Consider the following 23,503-nt stretch of genomic DNA (forward strand, 5'->3'; position numbering starts at 1 on the left):
CTTTAAAAAAAAAAAAAAAAAAAAAAGAAGTTAAATGAATATTTATGAAATTAAACATATATTTTGTACAGTTCATGTTAAGATTTTTGTTTGTTTATTTCTTCAGAAAGCCTTTTAAGAAACTTCTACTCAATTGCATGTTTGAGATGCTTTCGAAAATGTTATTTTTCAGGTCTTTCAGCAAGTAGAAGATTATATTAGCGCCAAGGGAGCAGTTGAAACCAATTGCTTTAGGCAATGTAAAAATATAAAATAAATGTCTGTCTTGATCCCAGTGAGTGTTTAACTTATGTAAGAGTGGAAAGTTAAAGATAAAGGCAATGAAAGAGAAAAGAAATGATTCGCAGCCTCATTTCTTCTGTTTTTTGTTTGTTTGTTTCTTTAAAGTGGATTCATGTCAGTAAGGTGTACTTTTAATTGAATGTACATTGGAAGAAAGAATGCTGAAGTAAACAACTAGAAATGTAAATCTAACTGTAGTAAAAACTTGTCTAATCTTTCTGTTTTGCTGATGCATAAAGCAAACCATGAGGCAATGTTTTGGAAAACACCTTTGTTAGGTAATGCTTCGGTCTAAGGTCCAAATGATGTATGACTTGAGCCAAGAAGGAAATGCCCCATCAGCACTTCCTTCTTTCTCCATTTAAAACAAATTTGGAAAAAAATATATGCTGCTTTAAAAAAAAAAAAAACCACCTTGTCCTTTGATGCTCATTCTGTGCTTGTAATCTGCTGAAATATGATCTGTCTCTGATATTTTTAGTTAAAATTTGCAGTCTCAGCCCTCTGTAGTAGTTAGTCTTCTCCCTAATTCCCTGGTGGCTGCTAACAATGCTTCTTACTGAGCCTTGCTGTGCAGCATCTGTTGAAACTAGTATAGGTTCCAGTTCATTAGATTTGCTGTCAAAGTGCAAAGGGGTAGAAGTTCCATAGGCACAAAAATGAACTTCAGAGAACAAAATGCACTTTTGTAAGTGCATAACAAGAACTTTAATGCACTTTTGTAATGATGGCAGAAGAAACAGACTTTGGACAACCTAAGTCCCTCTCAAGCTGATTTGGAACATGAAAACCAGAACCTCAAACTTGCAGAAAGATCTATTTTGCTTAGTGGGAGTTAGACTGTTTCCCTCCCACACTTCTCTGCCTTCTCTTCTTAAGGCAGAATACTTGCATTTGAAATAGATTATTTCTCTAGTGCTGCTATATCAGTCATGTTAAATCTTGATAAAAGACTATAGGGAGGCCTCCCTATGTGCCCAATGTGTGTATGTCTCAAGCACTTCAGCAGAGCAATTCCCATGGGTTTTGAATCAATGTTGCCAGGTTCTGCGTACTTGCATAGTCTGGGAAGAAGATGCCTGAATTAAATATCAATAGCACGCGGTCCAGCTACATACACTACAAAGATTTGTGATGGGCACAAACATGTTTGCAAATATACGTCACAAATGCTGTTTGTGCCCAGATGTATGTAGTTCTTGCTTCATCTGCATGTTCAAGATGATACTGACTCCCAATGAATAGAAATAACAGGGTTTATTTATGGCTAATTAACTGAAGAACAGACTGAAATTCGGTATGCTGATAAATATTTAGTTTTAAGGAGCAACTTTTTAAAGAAATCCAAACATAGAATGTAAAAACATCAAATGATATGCATGGCTACCTGAAGTTCAACCTTTTGTGCATTTTACATGAGAAGATACAGAAATACAAGGAAGACTAAAAATGTGATAGACTTGTGGAAGGTTGCCAAGATAAATTATTGCATTTTGGAGCATTGCTCTTGCTCAGTGAGCACGTACACAGGTGTTTCAGGAGGGTTTGTATTCATTTTGCCTCTGTAGAAGTTCAGCATTTGTTACTATCTTTTAACCATATTAATAGTGTGGATATAGGACACAGACTTACATCTGAACCTGACCCAACTTGATGAATTGATTAAATAAATGAAGTCATGTTTGGAAGATCCAAGCAAACATTTATGTGAGAGTAAGGGCTATGTCATCTCAGCAGTCACACAGATGAGAAATTAAGTCAATTCTCTGGAACTACTCAGGAGTTGTTGTTCTTCCATTATTAGGTACTTAAATACAAAATACAAATTAGGTACTGTATGGGAACTGCTGAGTCACAGCCTGAACCTCTGATTAATTACCTGAGGTGAGCAATGAGTCAGCCATGGGAGCACAGGTGAAAGCAATTCACCTGTGCTGCAGGAAGGGGTGGAGCCTGGCATTTAAGAGCTGACTACCAGTGGGGAAGGTTCTCTCTCTCTTCGGAAGATCCACTCCACTGGAGTTTCCTGAGTGAGCCCACAACATGGGTAAGCATCCTGTTTATTCTCTTTGTCTTGCTGTGCCTAACTCTCTTGCTTATTTCATTATTATGACAGCTTAATATTATTTGATTATATAATATTCCTTTATATAATTTTTATTGATTATACAGGTACTAAATACAAAGATTCCTCCTTGTCTTCTGGTTGGATGGGAAAAGGACACAACATTTATTGGTGGTTAGCTTTGTTCTCTTTAGACCTTTTGTGATATGGAGTGAAATTGGGATAGACTGAAGACCACTGCTCTTCTAACATCCTATAGAGCATGAAAATAATTAATAGGTGTAATTAATAGGTGATTGCTGCTACTAATATGGGCATTCCAGTATGACTAAACTAGTTCCCCTGTCACTCCATATGCTTTTAGAAATACTTGTTTTTGCAGACAAAATCACACAATCTATTCTCATACTTTCTAGAGGAATCCATTTCTGTCCTGAAAATGTTCTCCAGTACTCCAACTTGCAAAAGGTAACTTCAAGCTGAGCCTTTTTCTTTTGTTCTGTTTCCACCTGTATTTGAGAAACCAGCCTGAATATATTGTATGTGATGAGAACTTAAGGCTGGGGGGAAGGGGGCACCAGTTGTCTGAATCAGAATAACACTTGTTATGCTCACATCTTGAGCATCTTGAGACAAATGGTGAAAATGCATGTATTGGTTTCTCTAAAAACAGTATTTTTGTGGAATAAGCTTTTAACTTAAATGATACTATAGATCTGTATTTGTTTTTGTAACACATATTGTTGGATATCCTTACAGATAAGAGCAAATTGATAAAATAAAAATCACTGGGATGTGAATCTGATAAATATGCACTTTCCCTCTTTTTGATAAGACTTATGTAAACAAATTCTTTAAGTTGTTTTGTTCTATCCCCCCCCCCCCATGAGAAGTTGAACAATCTTGGTCTCTGTTTGGGTGTCACAATCTAGAAACAGTGCTATTGATTAGATCAGAGCAAGTTCTTCTTGGGCATAATGAAAGCCATGTAGGTATAAATGACTCATTGGGTATTTGAGACTACTTGGGAAACAGAAGAGCTTGCAACTTCTTTGAATTTTGCCAATTTCTTCACAGTCGTTAACACTGCAGAAAGCTCAGACTTCATGAGCAGTAATCCAAATAGGAATGTAAACAAAACAGTGACCACTAAACTACTTCATCCTCAAATTTAATGTATGAGGCACTTTGTCTTGTGAATCATACTGTTGGGAAGGAGAAAATTGTGCTTTGTTTAAAAACAACCAAAAATAGTATGACAAAGAACATCATACAGAAGAGCTTGCTTAGAATCATGAATGTTAAAGTTATCTCTAATAATAATATTATGATAATTAAAAAATGAGCTATGCTTTTCTGAGAGGAGTGATACTGTTTGAGTATTGAGTGACCTACAGAAGAGCTCTAGCACTAATAACAGGGTACTTTAGGATGCTTAAGTCATAAATGATTTGCTTATAATGCAGATTTTAGCTTTAAAAAGGCTATTGAATATGTAATATTCTCATCTCCAATACCGTCCACTCTCTCTGGCATTGTCTGACACTTTTTACTCAAGTCCAAGTGTTTCTTGGAAGTATTTTTAAGTGCCAATAATGAAGCACCTTAGAGGTTCCATGTCTCAGCACAGTTATATTTTTTTCAAGCCTGAAATGTAATGTGCTCAAGTTCAGGGTTTTTTTTTGTTGTTTTTGTTTTTAAATCAAGAACAGTTCTTTTCTTTGTCTAGTATTAGCGCATTTTCCCTTCTTTTTTTGTAAAATCTTTGAGGGTTTTTTTGCTTTGTTTTGCTTTTTAATTTGAAGAAATAGATGTTGTTTTCTATGCATTATGTTATCTTAGTAAAGATCCATGAGTCTCAGAAGCTTTTATTATTGTTATGGTATAGAGAGGAAGGGACTAGGAAACAATAAATCTCTTAGTGAAGAGATATGGAAGATTTTCTTATCAAGATGCACTGGAGTGTCTCTTAATTGGCAAGCAGTTGTACTGTCAGATCTTTCTGATGCAATTTTCTCCTGAATGCTAAAGGAGAGTTAGTGAGTGTTAAGGTTTTCTGTCCTAAGAGCTGGTGGACTGGATACATCAGGTAGCAGGGAATGATGCAAGAACATTTTCTGACCTATTGTTTCAAAATGGATTCATTTTTAATTTTAATACATTTATTTAAAACTAAAATTCTGACTCAGACATTATTGGGGCTCCGCTGCATAAAGAGAACTGAGAGAGATGCTCTCAGTCTGAAACTGATGCTGAAAATAAGTCCTTGTCATTTTCTGTAATATTAGCTTGATTCTCAGAGATAGAACTTCCATTGGTCTCTTCGAGTTCTGCTAAGTGTAGTTTATTTATGGGAACTAGATATTGTGGGAACATATCTTCTCATTTAAGTCCCACATTAAAAACAAAATCTTGTCCCATAAGGTATCTCAAAGCCTATGGACCACGGAATGACATTTAAGTGAAAGCATTTGAAAAATAGCATATTATCAATGAGATGTTGTGAAAAATCATTTGCTTCAGCTCTGACTTCTTTTTTTTCCTATCTGCTTTTCTGCAAAGCTACTACCCACAACTAAATACTTACATGGTGAAATGTTTTTCAATGAAAAAGCTTGTAGATGAAGATGGTTCCTAAGCACTTCAGTCTGACAACAGAAATTTTTAAAGCAACAGAATTTTTTTCTTTTTGAAATGTTATGTGTGTGCTGTATTGCACTTCTACCTGCATATGTGTGCTGCAGTAATGCCTGAGAGCCTTGTGAAGGTGGAGCACAGGCCTGCTGAGGTACAGGCACTGGTTGCTCCCATTGTTTACATGGTGTTGGGTGCAGCTGAGTGATTGGAAGGGAGTGGAGCCAGGATCCACACCTTCCTAGATTTCATTTAAGGTCTGGCAGTTGGGGGTGAGGGTATCTTATCTAGAGATCCCTGCTTACCTGAAGACCTTGCAGTCCTTCTGAAGATGAGCAGGTTATTCCTGTGCCCACTGCTGTTGTGTCTAAGCAGATCCTCATTTGTTGCAGCCTGGGATCTTGCTGCCTTTCTGTCTTGTTGTGCTTTCCATGTTATGCCCCAGAAACAGAGTTTGTACCAATGCTGGTAGTTATGCAGCAGAACAGTGATTGTAATTGTTACAGTTGGAAAGATTAGTGCAGAAAGGTGATACAAGAGTGAAACTGCAAAAGGGACAAACAGGGAAAGAATGCTCACTCATCTCCCAAGATCTATCTAGGCTTATGGGGAAAACTCTACAAGGGAGGGATCTCCAACCAGAAATCTTTCCTTGGAGCAGTCACTCCTTAAATGGAGTCTAAGAGAGATGCAGCTAGGCTCCACCCCTTCCAGTCACACAGCTGAACTGCCTCATCTGTGCTCCCAGGACTGACCAGATCCTTTCCCCAGGTGATCAATCAGTGACTCAACAGTTCCCATACAGCAACTAATATGGGTCTTTTTGAAATTAATTAGTTAAAGGCTTCCCAGTTATAAATCCTTATAAATGGGCGAGGAGACAATTTCTTCAACAAAACTGAAAAAGTTAAGGACTGTGTCCTCAAACAGCAACCCCCAAGCTTATGTTCTGTTTTCATACTAATCTTTCCCCTACCTTATCCTGCTGTACAAATAGCAGCTGTAAAATAAATTCATGCACACCAGTTATGAGTGTGCCACATAACACACTCCCTGGATGCCTGCAGCCTGCCTGAATGTTTTGGCTTGTATCTATTCTAGTTCTTAGTGGTCTTCAGAAAGACACTTACACAAATGCACTTTCTGCTGCTTTCTGGGAGGTGGCAGAGTTGGAGGTGACAAGAGCATGGCACAGAGCTGAGAAAGGTGATGGGCTGCTGTATTGTGTGAAGATGGGGGAAGAATGGTCTGTGAAAGCACATGCTCCTCACCTCAAGCTCTGTAATGAGAGCAAATGCTGCTGGGGGACACAGGGAAGCACCTCCCATCAGCCACCTGCGTGCACAAATGGGCCTGACCTTATGCCCTCATCTAGAATTAGGTCCTGATTTAGCTGTTTTTTTAATTAACTAGACAAATGGCAACTAACTTTCGAAGTGATTTGCTTGAGTAAAGAAAGCATTAGTATGTCATTTGGGATTTATTCATATTTTATGAAGCATTTAAGAATTCTTCAGAATGAATTGTGTTACACACATAATATCAGTTACATAGAAGGCTGCTTGATTCAACAATGAACTGCGAAAAAGGGCAATTTTGTCCTTTATTGCCCTGTTTTTTCCCAATTTCACTTTGTCTGGAGTGAAATTAATAATAATAGTGTTTCCAGCATGTCTGAACTTCTATTGAAATAATAAATCAAGCTTCCAAGGCACAAGTGTGATTTTAAAAATACATAAACATTAATGAGCTTCATTTTTCTCAACTTTGTCTTTTTGTTTCTCACTTTGATAGCATATCAAACCATTCTTAATAAATCAGATCTCCAAGTTAAATTGCGTACTACAAGTAGAACAGTTTCTGCTGTGCAGACACATAAATGGCTTTGGCAACCACTTGGAAATATAAAGAGATTCATAAACAAAATATTCATCCAAAAATCTACAGTTCAAAACATACCCAATTAGAATTCAGAAAGCAGATGAGTTTTAAATGCAGTCTTAAACTTGGAAGGAGAATCTATCAAGAGATAATTGATTCCACCAAACAGAACCAATCATTGAAAATGTTCTGCCACCAGAGGATTCGAGGGGCTATACAAATGATAATAACTCTATACTTTTCCTTATGATATTTCTGACAGATTTCTACATGCCATTGTCCCACCTCGCTGAGCAGACTCCCCTTCATCTGTCACGCTATGTTGCCCTGCTGTTGTCCTATTTCTTTCCTGGATGATGAGGGCTGCTCTATGTTTGCCTCTCTTTCTCTTCCAGCAGAGGCTGGGGAGAAGTCTGCTTCTGAGGGGTTGTACTGGCTGTCTTGCCACCTTGAGAAAGGTGCCTTTTATGCAGGCAAATGTGCTTCTGCTGTTTCTGTTTTGAGGAAGGGAGCTGCCATATGGATGGGAGAGATGAGGCCTGTCACCCCTTTTTACCCCAGTTTAGCTCCACGGATGGCAGGAGCATAGAGACTCATCCTTACAATACTTTAGGCTGTTCATTGGCTTCTTTCTGCTATTTTTCTCTAAAGCTTTCCTTTTTGTGGTAGGATAGATGTGTCCCAAACCAAAACTGCTCCCTCAGTACGTGCACATGCCTGTCAGAGCAACAGAAATCACTTTTGTCTGTTCATCTACAAGCTCTGATCCAACTTGCTCATTATTAGCTCTTTGGGGATGGGGAAGGTACTATTGTTGCCTTTATTTCAAGTGTATAGTTTTAATGTGAATCATTCAATATCTGAATCAAACTGAACAGATCTGTCTGCTCTATATTTCCTAACCTACCTTATTTCCAAAACTGCTATGAAAGGCATGGATTTTTCCAGATGGACTTGAGCAGGGAAGTGTAATAGAAAAGTCCATGTGGGTGACAGATCAATTTTACTAGGCTTATGCAGTGGGACAAACCTAATCAGATTTATACCACCGCCCCACAACAGGGTTAGTGGTGTGTGCTTTGATTTAGTATTCTGCTGTTCTTTTGCTGTACCTGTTCAAAGAATGTGCTTAGACAAACCTAAAAGGAGACTACAAAATATTTATATATGGGCCAGAATAACTAAGTAATTTTATCTCTTGCTGCTATTCAGCAATTTTACTGTTTTTTACTTTTCCTCTGACCCCTTTTTCATCAATAGTTTTATTCATATAGAGTGCTTTTAATGAAAAATATTTGCCTTGTGAAAGAGATTTGTAGTGATGTGTGCACATATGTATTTAAAAGTTCTATTTCTCTTTTAGTAAGCATTTTTGTTAATTTATAATTGTGCTGATGTGTTTTATGCAGTAATTTACTTAGAAGTGTACTGGCTGCACAAGAGCATAATTCTCCTTTAAAATAATGAAAAACTATGCAGCCAGTGTTTGTATATTTTTAATGCTTCCATGATGGAAAATTGAGCTTGGATTTTTTAATTTTTTTTTAATTTGATTTTTACAAGTAGTCATCAATAAAAACAATGCACTGCTATCCAGAATTAATAGGAAATATTGCCATGACATGACAGCAAAGGAGTGGAAACCTCTCAGGCATACTATGCAAAGTGGGTTTTGCTGCTATTAAAATAAGTTATTCTATGAATAGGAAAACCAAAGAATCTTTTTTTGTGTGTGTATTCCTGTCTTATGTGCTATCTCTGACAACTGTAATCTCAACCCCCACCTGTGTCTCCTGTACTGTTCTCTCTCTAATCCCTGACTTTTGCATCCCTAAATCCCTGGAATATCTTGTGCTCCCTTCTGTGTTTTCTAACCACAGGCTGGGCAAAAAGCAGCATGTGTTGCAGATGGCGCTGAGCTGCACATTTGCTGAGTGGCAGCTGATAGACCAAACAGAGCAGATGAGCATTGAGTGGATACAGCAGCCTTGTGTCCTAATTTACATTTCTGATCTGCAGAACATGGGAAATTTCTAGTCTTCTGCCCATTTGGCTGATACAGACTGATAGGATTTTCTTTTGTTATTATTTTAAGGACTGACAAATAGGCAGAGAGATGTCAAGATCACACATACCTTGTTTTCTTACGTTATGAGAGTGAAAAGCATCTTGGTTGTCCTCCTTTCCAGTTAGACTCAACCTGAACATAAATCCTTACAGACCGTTAATAAACTCTTGCTTTGAAAAATAAAATAGCTGCCAAGACTTAGATATATAGGCTGTGGTCTTAGTTTAACAGAAAATAAAGACTTTGGCACTTTAGCATTAAGGCACTGAAGTCCAACTGATTGTGAGATGGATGGGAAGGGGAGTAAATTTTCAGAAGTTGTCCAGAGGAACTACAGCTAATTTAAGCCCCAGAGGCACTCCTGCTTTGAGATGCACTAGATATAAAATGTCTTTTCCTTTCCTTCTTATAAGGCATATTTGAAACAGCACTGCAATTAACTCCCTGTAAGTTGTATTTCTCTTCTTTTGGGTCTGGTGCCCTCTTTGCTCTCTTCAGTTCTTCTGAGCAGCCTTATGTTGGGCTCATTTAAATACTGATAATTAAGCTGTTTCTGCTATCTGTCTTCCCCCAAATGAAAGAAATATTGCTTCCAACTCATCTGGCTCAGTTAAGAGATTCTGGATGATTTATAATGTTTTCTTTAAAAGATAAAACACTAAAGTAATAGTTATAAATAGATGTGTAAAATCATACTGGTGAATCTCAGAAGCACCACGCTCAAGGAGAGCAATGCAATTGACAAGCAATTTAAGCTACAGTGTGAAAGGATGCAGAAAAAAACAAGATTTGCATGAAAAATATTGAGATCATGAGAACATCAAATTTAAACAGAAAACTCATGTGCCTCATGATTAAATCATGAGAGCTGACATTACTGTTATTACATTCAATATCCTTGGCTTTTGAAAATAGTTCTATAATGAGGGTGGAGTGTATCTATCTGTAGAGAAGATGAGCATTGTTTGTATCTAGCTAGCTCATTATGATGAGAATCAGGAATACAAGACTCTCAAATCTTAATACAGGTCAGAAGAACTCAGATACCTCCAGCTATGGCTGAGCCCCTCTTGTCAGAAAGATTACCCAAAGCAAAGACAGAGACTGACCCTGCTTTTGAATTGTACAGTCAACCAGTCAATCAATCAGTGATTAAACAGTTCCAGGAAGAGGGGGGAGGGTGGGAAGCAGAAAGAACTCCAATCAGGTAGCTGATTGTCTATTTATTCCATCTTATCAGTGACAATCATTTATCTTAGGACAGAATACAGCTACTCACATCAGTCATAGAGGCAGTAAGTCTAAAGAAGGGTCATTGCAAAGAGAGTATTTCACATCCATCAGGCTCTACACTTGCATGACCTACAACAACCATGGCAGACTTCTTTCTCTTTCTTTTGGTGCTGTGCTTTCTGATATACTGTGTGATCAGGAAACCACTTATTACTTATGTGGAAATACGGACTTTTAAAATCAGTTTATACTTTCATGATGTACTATATCAGAGTAAATCTGGATTATACTTCTGTGGGCTCCAGGTTTAATTCTAAGAATGAGAAGCTAGTTGTAAATGGAAGTGTTTCAAGTCTATTCATATTTTCTGAATTCTTCCCAGTAGTTGAAGAATTCAGAAAAAGAAAAAAAGAAAAGAAAAAAAAAGTTATCTTTGGAATTGATTTACATTTTTCTTTCTGTTTTAGTGATACTCACTGATCTGTCTTTAATACTTAGCTTTGAATATTTTAGCTAAATCTGTAAGATGTGTGTTTTCTGTTTGTTTTTAAAATAGCTATCATCTTCATGATAAGAAGCAGCATTTATATAGAGCATTATTAGAAAAAAAAAAAAGGGAAGATAAAAATAACTAGAATCTGTTGTCTGGGAGTTGCTAGGCTTGGATGCTTTATAGCACTCTCCTGAATAAGAAATTTACCTCTGGGAAATATTCAGACTGTTTCCCTAAAGAAGTAACTAACTTTTTTAATCCCTGTAGAGCTTATGATTTCATGGTCATGTCAGACAAACTTATTTCTGATTAAAAGCAGCTGAGTCAAACAGGACACTCCTTGCTGTGCCATAATCCCCAGCAGCCATGTCACTTTTGCCATATCGCATTTCTTCATGAAATATTTCATAGCTGACACTGTTAGAAGAATGCTTTTGCCTTGAAAAACTGAAAAAAATATAATTAACTATTCCAAAGGCTGCAGAATTCGTAAAAATTTATTGCTGATGTAGTGATGTCTTCACACTGTAAAGTGAAAATCTCTTTTTTTGTGAGTATAGCAAAAAAAAAAAAAAAGGAATCTCTTCTCAAAAACATCTTATTTTTTAAAGTATACTGTTTCTATATTTTTGAATTTGTATCTAGGAACTAAACATCTCTTTTGCTTTTGATGTCGATGGGCCTTTTGTGTGTTTAATACAGGCTTAAATTATTGTGACAACCATGTATCCAGTATTGAAAGAATTATACTAATGAAACTGCAGTGCAACAAAATTGGAATAAAACCTGTAGAAGGAAAAGTGGATTTTGAAGGGCAATTTACACTGTTTATTGTGACTTCTCAATTAGCAGTAGGAATAATATTTTTTTACATGGAAGAGGAATCTCTTATGCAATGCAAACACTGCATTTTATTTATATCATCCATGTTAAAAAATTCAGGTGAAGACAATACTCAAATTAGAACCAATAATACGAGACCTAGATCGATCTTCTTGCTAGAAATCTTCTCTTTGGTTGTGAGGAAGGAGAGAGAAGCAAGCCATGCTCAGTTTGTACTCTCTTGCTCCTATCCTTGCTGCATTCACTTAAACATTCACTGGCTGAGCCACTCAACCCTGGTGCTGGCATCCTGCCCCAGAACCAGAGAGCAGTCCCCTTGGTCTTGAACACACCCTCTCTTGCAGAAAAGATCCTTGCCTCTTGTCTGATCAGCTCAGCATTACGTGGGGCAATAACATTTATTTCCGTATGTAGTCTGCCAAGCACAGAAGGGATTAGGAGTCTGGAGAGAGCAAAGTTTGCCAGCTGGTGTTGAATGTCTCAGAAGGGGATGATCCATAGGGACATAGCCAGGGGACCCAACCAACCATTCTGAGATGGGAGTGTCCCCACTGGCTGCCAGGTGGAGGGCAGCCCAAGGGCACTGCCGGTACTGGTGCCCGATAAGGAGGATGTGAGTTAGAGAAGACAACTATTCCTTAGATGTGCTGCAGGGATGCTGTGGAGTATTTCATGTACACACTGAAAATTTGAAATTTAGGTTGCATGTATGTGTTCCACAGAGGAAGTTTGAATGTTTACTGAGGAAAAGGTAGATGAAAAACTAAATTTTGACCAAAAATTCAGCTATCAATTAAAAGTCATCTCTATTGGAAGCTTTCGATGTTAAATGTTAGTCATCGATGAGGACATAAATCTACATCTGTAACACAGATTCCAGCAATAAGAAAAAAAGGAACTTGTTGGATGCCCTGCCCAATTCTAGTGCATTTCAGGAAAGTACTAGTGACATTCTGCTTTCAGATCAGTGCAATACCCTGAAGAGAACAGTTCTCTTGCCTGTTCTTTTCTTTGCAATTAATAATGTGTATCTTTTAAATATAATTGCCTGGAACTGGCTAGTTTTTTTTTGAATATTAGATTAGGAGTTAGGTGGAAGTATAAAAGCTTTCTGAGCAAAGATTGTTTTGTCTCTGACCTTTTGTACATCAGGAATAGAGTGAACTTAAATTGTAGTTTTGGGATAAATCTACTTTTGGGGGAACAAAAACTTAATTCTTGCCTGATTTTTTTTTTTTTTAAAAACGGCAAGAGAATAAGTGTTCAAGTTTTAAAGTATTTCAGTTCTGAAGTTTTCTTTAAAGCAAATTTATGAAGTGTACTTGGGAGGATGTTGTGGTTTTCCTTTTGCATTTGCACAGCACCTTCCTTATTAAAATGATCTCTAAATGAAAACTTATGACTTTTGAAGATATTTAATCTTCAGTGAAGTTCAAAGTGCATTGTTATTTTTTTACTTTTTTAAAGATTAATCTATTTTCTAACTTTTCACTACTGGCAGTTGCTTTCCTTCTAACCCTTTCCTCTTTCATCATCACTATTGCTGTACTCTCTGATTGCTGGACTTTACACATTAAGCAAAGTGACTAAGTATCTGTCAGATGCTGTTTGTTCTCCCATTGTCTCCTCAGAAGAAATAGTATAGACAGTGAAGTGTTATGTCTTGATGGAGATTTGGCTTTCTAAATTGCATGTGTTGCTCTGAATTTGTTAGAGTGTGCAAGGAAAAAAATAAAGTGCTTTGTCCTTCAAGGGGAAAGTAGTCCCTTCTTCTAACAGTCCCATCCCCTAGTTCTAACACCTCAGGGCCTAAAGAAATGCTGTCTTTAGCACTGGTCAGGCTTCCTCTTCCAGCATAACTCAACTGCCAGCCATAGTTTGCATCTTCAAACTGAAGGTAATTTTTCACTCATTAGGCCATTAAATGTTCAAAGAATTTATCCACCTCCTAACTTTAGTCAGCTCTCCTGTGGGAAGCAGAAGAGCAACTTTAGTATATGTATTCATTAGTTTGTGATACTGGGAAGATGCTACTTCTCTGTTCAGTGTAGCGTAACCCAAGAGGTGACTATTTTTTCTAATAAGCTCACTTCTTGTAACGTAATCAAAAGTTTTCAAAAAATTTTGAAGACACAAAGAAGAGGACAAATACTTCTTAATTTTTTTTAATTTATTTTCTTTTTCTTTTGTCAAAGTGGAGTCAAGACTACTGCACGGAAAGAAATTGTAGTTAAAATACCACTGTTGGAGAACTTAGTTTCAGTTAGAAATCCAAACTAATTCTTTTAATGTATCATGCCTAGCACCCATCACACAAGCATGTACCTTGCTGCAAGCTTTTCAGAGCTCTGCTCTCCACTTGCCAAAAATGTTGTCTCTTCCTGCTGAGATTTGGTGCCAGATCCAGCCAGCTGCCTGAGCTTTCTCTTTCAGCCTCTGCCATCCTAATCCCTAGCATTGCCTGTAGCTGTTGGAAAAAATTATGTCCAATTAGGATTACTCATGAACTTTTGAGTGACAAAGAATTCAGTGTTTTGCAGCAGACATTCAATTTTTCACTGAATGCACTTTGCCCGAATCCTGCTAGGAAGAACTCAGACTATGTACCTAAGTTGATGTCAACAATTCCTGTTTTCTATTGGGCTGGCAGTATTGTATGGAATAGATTTGGGTGTGTAGGTCTGGAAAGTTTAGAAAAATGTTTGGATGTCTTCCCAAACTGTGACAGATACAACCACTGAGCTGTAATTGCTGTACTCCCAGGGCTTAGTAAAATGACTTTCTTTTCAGTTGCTTGAAATATATTAGTTAATTCTGTTAGTAAGCTGTCTTGATTGCCTATTTGGATTCTAGAGAGAAGCAGACTGTGATTAGTCTGATTTATTTTAGATGTCTACTTTAAGTCAAGGTCAATTGCATCCCTTATTCTCACAGCTGCCTTTGAAGATGTTACAGATGTATAGCTCAAATACAGATACCTAAAGACTGGGCAAAACGAAACTTTTATTCTGTTGAGTATCTTACTTGTGTCATTACATTTGCATTTGTCATCGTAGGGCATATAACTTGATTTAGATTTTTACCATTCAGAAAAGTTCTTCCAGTAGGAAAGTGAATAAATCCATTCTGAGAGGCTGTCATTGATCTCTAAGAAAGAGGAAAACTGTCTGAATTCCTACCTATGCTCTTAAAGAGAAAAAAATACTTTTAATAGCAACGGTTTTTCCTTCTTTTAAAGTCTTAAATCAAATTTAAGTGCAATGAGAGTATGGAAAAGCCTTGAACTCAGACTTATTTTGGTATTTTTCTCACTAGTTAGACATCTTGATACTCTTCACTTATCATTTTGCCTAATCTTGATTCATAGGGAAAAATGCACTTCTTTAAATGCATTTCTTTAAATTGGAGGTCAGAGAAGTGTGTTTCTACTGTTCAGTAAAAAATGATATGGTGATACAACTGATGTGAATGCACAATTATACATATAAAATAAAACCAACCACGGTCAAAAAGGCAGAATCTTTAGAGTCAGGAAAAATCATTCATTTCTAGAATGTGAGAATTACTGTGAATAGTAGGTGTTTGCCTGATCAGAATAATTTTTTTTTTTTAAAAGAGACAGTAAAGCATGTGAACAACCCTGGTGTCACAAGTATAATTTAAGAACTTCTGTTAGGAGTCCTGTTTTTGCTAACATTAAATTAGTAGCGTTAATCAGAATGTAAGCAGCAGAATTTGGTATTATATAAATTTAGCAATGTGTATTATCTGTGATGTACTTCTGTCAAGAAATCTATACAAGACATTTTGTTTTGCAGCAGATTATCACAGACATTACACTTTCACAACTTATTATCATCCCCGCTAAGAACAAAAGGGAAAAGATCAGGTTTATGCTGAAAATGACCTTGAAGCTTTTCTAACTCCATCCATTGCAAAGGAAATGTCACAAACCTCTTAGCAGTTATAAGGATGTCAGGCTTTTGTTATGAAGAGTTCTCTAATGTGGAAAGAAGATAGAGAAACAAGGATGAAAAGGACAAATAGCAAGACACAGATTTCTTCAGCCAAAGTTTCACGAAACCTTCAATATTAACTTACAACTCTGATTAGAAACAGACGCTCTTCAGGACAGTTCATGGCCCTACTCTTACCTGTGAATGGAAAAAGGGCACCTCTGACAGCTATATGGGGTGATATTAATCCATATCCTCATTAAAGTTGATGGAAGTTTCGACAGTGATTTCAGCAGAGCTGGTGTTTCACTTTGCCTCTCTCCAGTATCCTCTATTGGCTGGCCGTTTCAGGCAAGGGGAGCCCAAGAAGCAATTCCATTCAAAGTCAGAAAATAAGCTAATTTAGAAACTTGCTGTAAGTGTTGCATGTTAAAGCAATGTGCAGAAAGTACTTTATTTCTTTTCAGTAGAAGAGTTTAATATTAAAAGAAAAGGCATAGCAATCAAAACAATCATAAATTCAGATTCTGGTTTTGAAAAAGCTGATTTTTCTAACAATGGAAATAAGATATCAGTGCTAAAAGAATTCTGTTTAGATTGGAGAAAATATCTTCAACTGTGCCTACAGTGAAGAATGTATTATAAAGCAGTCAAGCTTTCCTAAGCTTGTTTAAAAGAGAAAAAAGGAAAGAATGGAGAATATTTTTTCCAAAAATCATTCATGCCAAAATACAAAGATTATCATTGAAAGTCTTAGATACTTTTTACACTGGTGAAACATCCTCAAGTTGCTGATTTCCCTTTTGTTAAGCGATCTGTGCTATAGTGTGTCAAGATATATTTGATGTACATGAAATGTTTAAGATTCTCTGTTTTATCCATTGCAAAAACTGTTGGACACGCAACCACTTGTGTTTGCTCCCATCCCACTTATTCTGTGAAGAGGTGAGAAAGAAGATAACCAGAATAAAAATGATGCAGAAAGGAAATATGACTTGATTCTCTGCCTAGCTGATGGAACCAAATACTTGAGAGCAATTGCAGCAGTAAATGCCAGTGTTTCCAAGAATAATCTGCAATATGCAGAGATATGGTTCCAAGCCCATTCTGATGCACACATATATATGTGAAATGCTGACCAAAATCTGAAAAGGTAGCCTTAATCTTTCCAAGACTAGATGCTATTCTTCACTTTATTTGTTCAAAGTCATTTTGATAAAGTCATTTTGATAGTATGGAATACTGCAAATGACCGGAAAGTGTATTGTGTTAATTTCAGGACTTCTGGATCTCAGGAAAAGGAATATCTTATTGCCTGATGATCTCATGAAATTATAACTATGTAGTGAGATTTTTCCAAAATAAATTAAGTGCAGGTCAAAACCGTGGACATCTAAAACAATTTTGCAGGTTTGTTAGGTGGAAACTATTTAATGAGTATGTGTCAAGAGAAAGTTAGTTCTACCAAATAGAAGCTGTCCTCATGCAGTCCCTGTGGCTGTTCTGCTGTTGTGTGTAGAATATGCAGGGTTTGGAAGCAATTTATATGTGACTTGAGAAACAGATCCTATGTGGTGGTCTACAGAGCTGAACCTGCTTCTCAGGAATTATTCACTGATTAACAGTATGTGTTATTTTCATATTTCAGAGTGTCTCAAAACTCCATAGTAATATATCAAAGGCATTAATGCTAGTGTTAGTTTATCAATCAAGTTAATCTGATCTGACTGTTGCAGATCAAATAGGTAAGAATTATTTCTATGTTAAGCTGGAGATATCAAACTGTAGTGATTTTCCACATTTCTACAGAAATGTAAAATGTTTGTATTTTCAGTGCTTTACAAGGAAGGTACTTTCTTTTATCCTTACTCCTGATATTTGAAACCACCAGAAGGATATTCCTAGAATGCCTTTGATTCTTCACTGAAATGGAAGAGGCATGCATAGGAAAGGTGATAAAGCAGTCCGAGCCAATTGAAGTGTGAATGAATAAATATCAGCTGCTGTTCTTTGTTTTCTTCTTCTGTTGTACCTTCTGTAGGAATGTCCTTCTGTACCAAGATGGCTGGTGCAAGAGGGGCAAGGACAAGGTATGTGTAACTATGTTAACTATGTCTATGAGCCTAGGGGGAGTGTGAGGCACTGGCAAGGAAATGAAGGATCAGAGTGTTGAAAGAAGAATCAAAGCAGAAAGTGGTTGAGAGTGGGTGAGTGAGCTCAGAGGAGATGTAGGCTGTGCATGTGCTGTGCTCCTCCAAGGCACTCTCTGCTTCTGCAAGTCTGCTGGCCCTACCTGTAGTGCCTGTGCAGCCACAGCTATTTTCTCTGACCACCCCCATCAGGCGTTTTGCATGCTCTCATTTCTTTTAATAGAGATATCTTAAGTGTGGTTTGACCATAGGAGTGAGATTGAGTCAGTTCTCACAGTTATCAGAAAATTATTTCAAATCTACAGTAATATTATAAAAAAGAACGAAAGAAAGAAAATAGTCTGCTCTTCCAGAACACTCTGGTGTAGCATTTGTAACTTTCAAGATTATTGTTATCAGATCTAAAAATATTTTTTCCTTTTTTCTCACTTGTCACATCGCATGAATGCAAGTAACCCATGTGATCACTTAAGAAGTTTAGTTTGGGTTCTCATTATTTGTTCAGAGTCTTTGAAATGACCCAAAGGTTCTAAAGTCTCAAAGTAAAATTGCATCCCTTGTTAATCTTCCAGTTTGTTTATTTTTAAATTACTCTTATTGATCACTGAGGGACTGTCATAAAGAGATGTGAAGGAAGCTGCTAACCTGTGACGTTTTAAAATACATGTGGTGGGAAGTGTATTAAAGTGAGATAATTTCTACCTTAAGTTGTGTGCTTAGCAAAGAATGTGTTGCTCTTTACTGTTTCTTATAGGCTTCTACAGAAGGCAGTTAGTATTGATATGACACATTGTCCACACTTACTAGTGAAATAAACACAGAAGAATACTGGGCTACACACACAAACATATATACATATATGTATATATATACATACAGTGATTATAAAATACATTTAATCACAAGATGAAGTGCAGATATTAACGCATGAATGTGCTTAGGATGGGAGGAAGATGGATAACTCCCAGCTAGCTGCAGTGTGTGATGTTGTTGTGGATTCCATGTTTGGAGATTGCATTTGGATGAGGTAGACTTCCTGGATTCTTATCCGGAACTTTTACAAAGTCTCTTTCTAATATCTTCCATTATCTAAAAAACGTTAGTTTTACCTAAGTATGAACTGCACTTTTGATGTTTGTATAGGACATTGAGGTTGTGGCTGGAGAGCAAATTGCTACATATTTATGAGACTATGATTTAATTCCAGGAAGTGGCTCTGAAGAACCTGAGTACAGATTTCATGACCTTACAGAGATGTATCAGAGTAAGCAAAGACAGAATCTGGTCTGAGAATGCTAGCTGCTATTTTAATTGCATTAGTGACCTACTGAGAACATCAATTAAGTTCCCATTCTACTCACTTCATGGTAAATGTTTTTGGTGACACATTATTAACATTTTCTGGGATTTAGTTGTAATAGTTCTGAAAATCAGAAGAGTATTTAGTAGTAACTGGTGTTAGCAAACTACCATTACTAAGCTCTTTCAGAAACAATTTATGATCTGTTTTACATATTCTATCATGCTCATGGATCTAGGCTTAATTCTTGATGAAATTGATTAAACTAAATCTTGTAAAGACAGTAAAAAGGCAGAGGAAGGGGACAGTTTTGTTTTTTTTTTTTTATAAGAAGAATGTGTTATTTAAGCAAGCAAGAGAGCTAGGAGAAAAAACAACATTATACTGGTGTTAGTAAACCGAGCTGATCAATATCCTTATTATTAGAGAAAGCTGAAACTTCCCAATCCAGAAGTTTTTTTATGCAATTTCAAGAGGCCAAGTGTAAAAGTGGGATATTGTGTATGCATAAGAAAAATAGACACAGAGTTTGGGAAAATATAATGGTTGTAGAGAGATTTCAAGCTGACTTTTCCTTATGAAGCACTTGTGGTTGGCAACATTAATTTCTTGATGCCTGAAGAAAGAGAAGGTATTTTGTTTTTACAGTTTAGGAGAAAAAAAAAACCCTCTATTGTCTATTATTGTTTATACTTTTACCAATTGCTCTTCTTGTTTTATTTAAAAGAAAAGAAAAAAAAAATCATTACATGTTGATGAAGCAGCAATTATGGTGAATAATAGCTGTTGGGGTGTGTCAGATAAGAAGTATACAAAATCTCTGCTGGTGCCTTGGTTGCTATTGCGAGGAACTGAGAGAGCCCACAGCGAGTATATATATGCCCCACAATGAGGCCAAGAACTGACTCTTATCAGACCAGGTCCCTACTGAGGCCCACAAGAATAAAAAAGGTGTGTGTATGGCAGGGGGTGGTGGTGGTGTAGAGAAGGAATGTATTGCAGTTGTTTGACAGCCACTAGTAAATTATGCCTCTTACCTATAAACTCTCTAAATCCCCTTTCAGCATCTCACAAAGAACAATAATTGTTTATTGATCTAGACGTTAACAATGTATCGCTTGTTCTTCAATAAGGTCTAGAAATGTAACTCAAGGGCAATAACTGCTTTGGATAAGCAACATACTTGATGGATGTGTGATCTTTTTTCTTTTTATAAAATATGAGCATAATACCTAAGCATTTTGTTATTGTGATGCGATCTCTGTACATGTGTAGACTTTCGTGAGCTTGTACCTTTTTTCTCCCAAACTGTCATTTTTCTCAATTGTTTAATAATTCCGTATAAATACCTGTTTGAAATTAATAGCAAAACACAAAATTCTTTTTTCAAATCATTCTTCCTACCTTTCTGTAACACTTTGTTTGACACTCAGATATTGTATGCAAAAATGAAAAGAAAGATGATGCAAGACAAAATACCCTGTGGCATAAACACCAGTAAGTAAATTTTCCCTACACTACTAATATTGTGTGTGCTGGGTGGGCATATTTAAATAGAATCTGAATATATTGCCTTAGACTGCATCTAGTAGCACTGTAAGAGAAAGGTCATAATAAGAAGGTGTGTGTTCATTTCTTTTCTTATTTAGTGGATTTTTAAAGGAGTCTGTTCTGTTTTGCTTCAAGATAGAAGTGATACATTTAAAATTAAAGTTGTTGTCACCTAGCAAAACAGCATCACTGTAGTGTTAGATAACAATGCTGACAGCAGCAGGCCATAGCAGTTGTAATGTAAAGTTAGCTTTCATACAGAATGAGTACAGAAAAGTTTTCAAGTATAAGGTTTCTTCCAGCCTGGTAGATTTGAAAAGCTGATAAAGCCTCAGATATCACAGTGACAATTAGTTACTTATCTTTCAGTTCTAAAAACAGAGGTTGAAAGTTAAGTGGCAACATAAAGCTAAACACCTCTGGGACACGGCCCAGGCCCAAGCTAGGCAGAAATGACAGAAAATCACTGAGAACAGAAGACATTAAAAGGTCAGAAATAAATTGTGATCAAGCCCTGTTTGACCATTTTATCAGTTGGTATTTTTCTATCCTTTTAAGAATGAATCGACACTTTCTCTTCTCTGAAGCTGTTTGTGTTGGCAGTAAGGATTTACCTACCATCTAAATACATCATCTTATTTAGATGTGTTTTGTACTGTAAAAGGGTCATGTTCTTAGAGGAAACTTTGATTCAAGAAAACTTATAGTGGAAACTTCAGTGATAATATAAGAAATGAGAGGTGGGGTTGGGAAAATGCAGCTGCCTGATTTAGATGTCTTAGAGTGACTTCAACCAATGACTTCAACCAATGAATATACCGGGGGGGTGGTGGGGGGAGAAATGTATGTGTATATTTCTGGATGTATCTTTTGACTAGTACATGTGTCTCTCTTAGATTTTGATCCTTCTGGAAAACTTCAGTCATAAAAATAACTTCCTCTACCCTCATTGATTATACATGTTCTTTCTATTTCTGAGAGTTCAGTTGTGGAAATGTGGGATTTTCCTAGAAGTTTTCTAGAAAGTTCACACTAGGGTATTAATATCTCAGATAGAATGTTTCCCTGTTGCTTTAACTGTCATTGCAGATGAACTGTTGCTATCCAATGTACTAGAGAACTTTACCAGAAATTTCAGTCCATCTTTGCAAGCAAAACTTTTTGTTGCCTTAATCACTTCATGTATCCAAATATGGAGAAAGCAGCTGAATATACTGGGAAGTGAAAAGGAGTTTAAAAATATTTTTTTTATATTTTATTTCTTACATTTTGCTGCTTAATGCATTTTTCTTCTGGAGGCTGGAAACTGCTTTCCACTGTTATTGTATTTCAATTCAGATTTGTTCTTTGTATTGTAGAACCTTGAAAGAGTTCTAGCAAGAAACTTCCTTATACATTAAGTCATTAAAGATTATGTTGCTCTGGAAATTTTTGAACTGCAAGTGAAAGAAAGTAGAGAATAGCTTCATTAGAAAATCTGTGTGCTTTCCAACAGATACAACCCTTCATTCCATGTGAATGGTCTTCTAATCTGTGCCAGCTGGAATCATTAATTATGACCAATTGGCAAAACAATTAATAGGAAGATCAAGATGAAGAAGATGAAAACAACTCAATAAATTAAAAAAAAAAAATGGAAAGAAAATAAATTCATATATTTGGTTCTCATTGGTTTCAATTATTGTAGTATATATTTCTTAAAAATCTTAACACTAGTATTTAAATATGTTGTTTCTTCTCTACTATTTTTTAATAGTGATAACTTCAGATTTCTTTGCTTTGGTGGGTTAATGGATAATTGTAAAGATTAAGTCATAAGCCATAATTTCTCCAGAGTTTTATAAGAAATTCAGTCAGAGTACTGGTTGGATCGCTCCCCTCTCTTACTTTCAACACTACCCTCTTTGCCGTGTCCCTGCAATATGTGCTGTGGTCTCTTTCAAACCCTCTTCAGGAAAAATACTGAGATATATTGACTATGCTGTGTCATGTGGAATGTAAAGTCAATCATTTTAGGTAGTGAGTAAAGTCTACGTTTTAGGAAGAAACTTATTTGTACTCACTAACAGATGTGTGATAATGGGGATTTCAAGATGCAGATAATTGATTACTACTCGCTTTTCTTTTAGTTGCAGATCCTGTAACTTTAATAAGGCTATTGTGGATGTTTTCTTTTATTTTCATTTTTAAACCAGTCAATACTGAAAATGCAGAGTCATATACATCCAGCTATAATTCTCACTCATCTGTTCCCTCATAATGTAAAACAAGTGAATTTGTTTTTTACAAGAGCAAAAATGCTGAATTTTTTGCTGTTGTTCTGTGCATCCTCCCAGCTCCTCAGTGGAATCATCTTCTGAATTGGAATCCATTGCTATCTTTGATATATTAAGAAACTCAGTGCCAGTCAAACCCAGCATGGGCCAAAATCTTACGTGCTTGGGAGTGAAACATCTTTAGGGGTAAATGCTTTGTAGAAAATGATAATTTTTTTTTTCCAGCTCTGAGAGCCTCTATGGATATTTTGTTTTATTTACATATTTAATCATCAGTATTTGATGTTTCTGTTTTGTGTGTCTGGATATCTTTGCACCTGATGTTAATATAAGAGTTTTTTTTTCCTGTAATGGACCTCACTCTGTACAATTAGGCCTCAATTGAAATTGTTTTGATTTATTCCAGGATACAATTCAGTGTCCAGAGTTAAAGTGATTGTTCACAGATGACTGAAGATTTGCTTACTTATGACATTAAATGGAGATGGCGCTTAAAGTTTGCTTGATAATGTTAAGGGATGACATCTAGGGAAGAATTATTTTCGAGTATCTTATTTTCTTTTGTTATATGCTAGAAAATGATGTAATTCTCTTTTCTGCATTGTCAGTGTCTGTGTTTTCACTTCTGGACTATAGGAAAGAATACATCATATATAAAAGGATTAATTTCATGGAAAATCTGAGTGGTCTCTACAGTTGGAAATGGTTTGAATTCTAAGAATTTGCTGCCCTGTACATGTGAACTGGGGTTTGTGGAAACTTGGTGGAGTA

At 36.3% G+C, this 23,503-nt stretch overlaps 1 long non-coding RNA gene across 1 annotated transcript; it reads left to right on the top strand.

The window, feature by feature from the left end:
* The first annotated feature begins 2,288 nt into the window (after window positions 1-2,288).
* LOC149919890 (uncharacterized) lies at window positions 2,289-23,295 on the top strand. The gene is made up of 3 exons (XR_016463740.1): window positions 2,289-2,329; window positions 2,764-2,815; window positions 23,139-23,295. It is a non-coding gene; the product is annotated as an uncharacterized LOC149919890 (long non-coding RNA).
* Window positions 23,296-23,503: the final 208 nt, after the last annotated feature.

The sequence above is a fragment of the Phasianus colchicus genome, chromosome 1 (assembly GCF_987193195.1).
Source record: "Phasianus colchicus chromosome 1, bPhaCol1.hap1.1, whole genome shotgun sequence".
In the NCBI taxonomy this organism is placed as follows: domain Eukaryota; kingdom Metazoa; phylum Chordata; class Aves; order Galliformes; family Phasianidae; genus Phasianus; species Phasianus colchicus.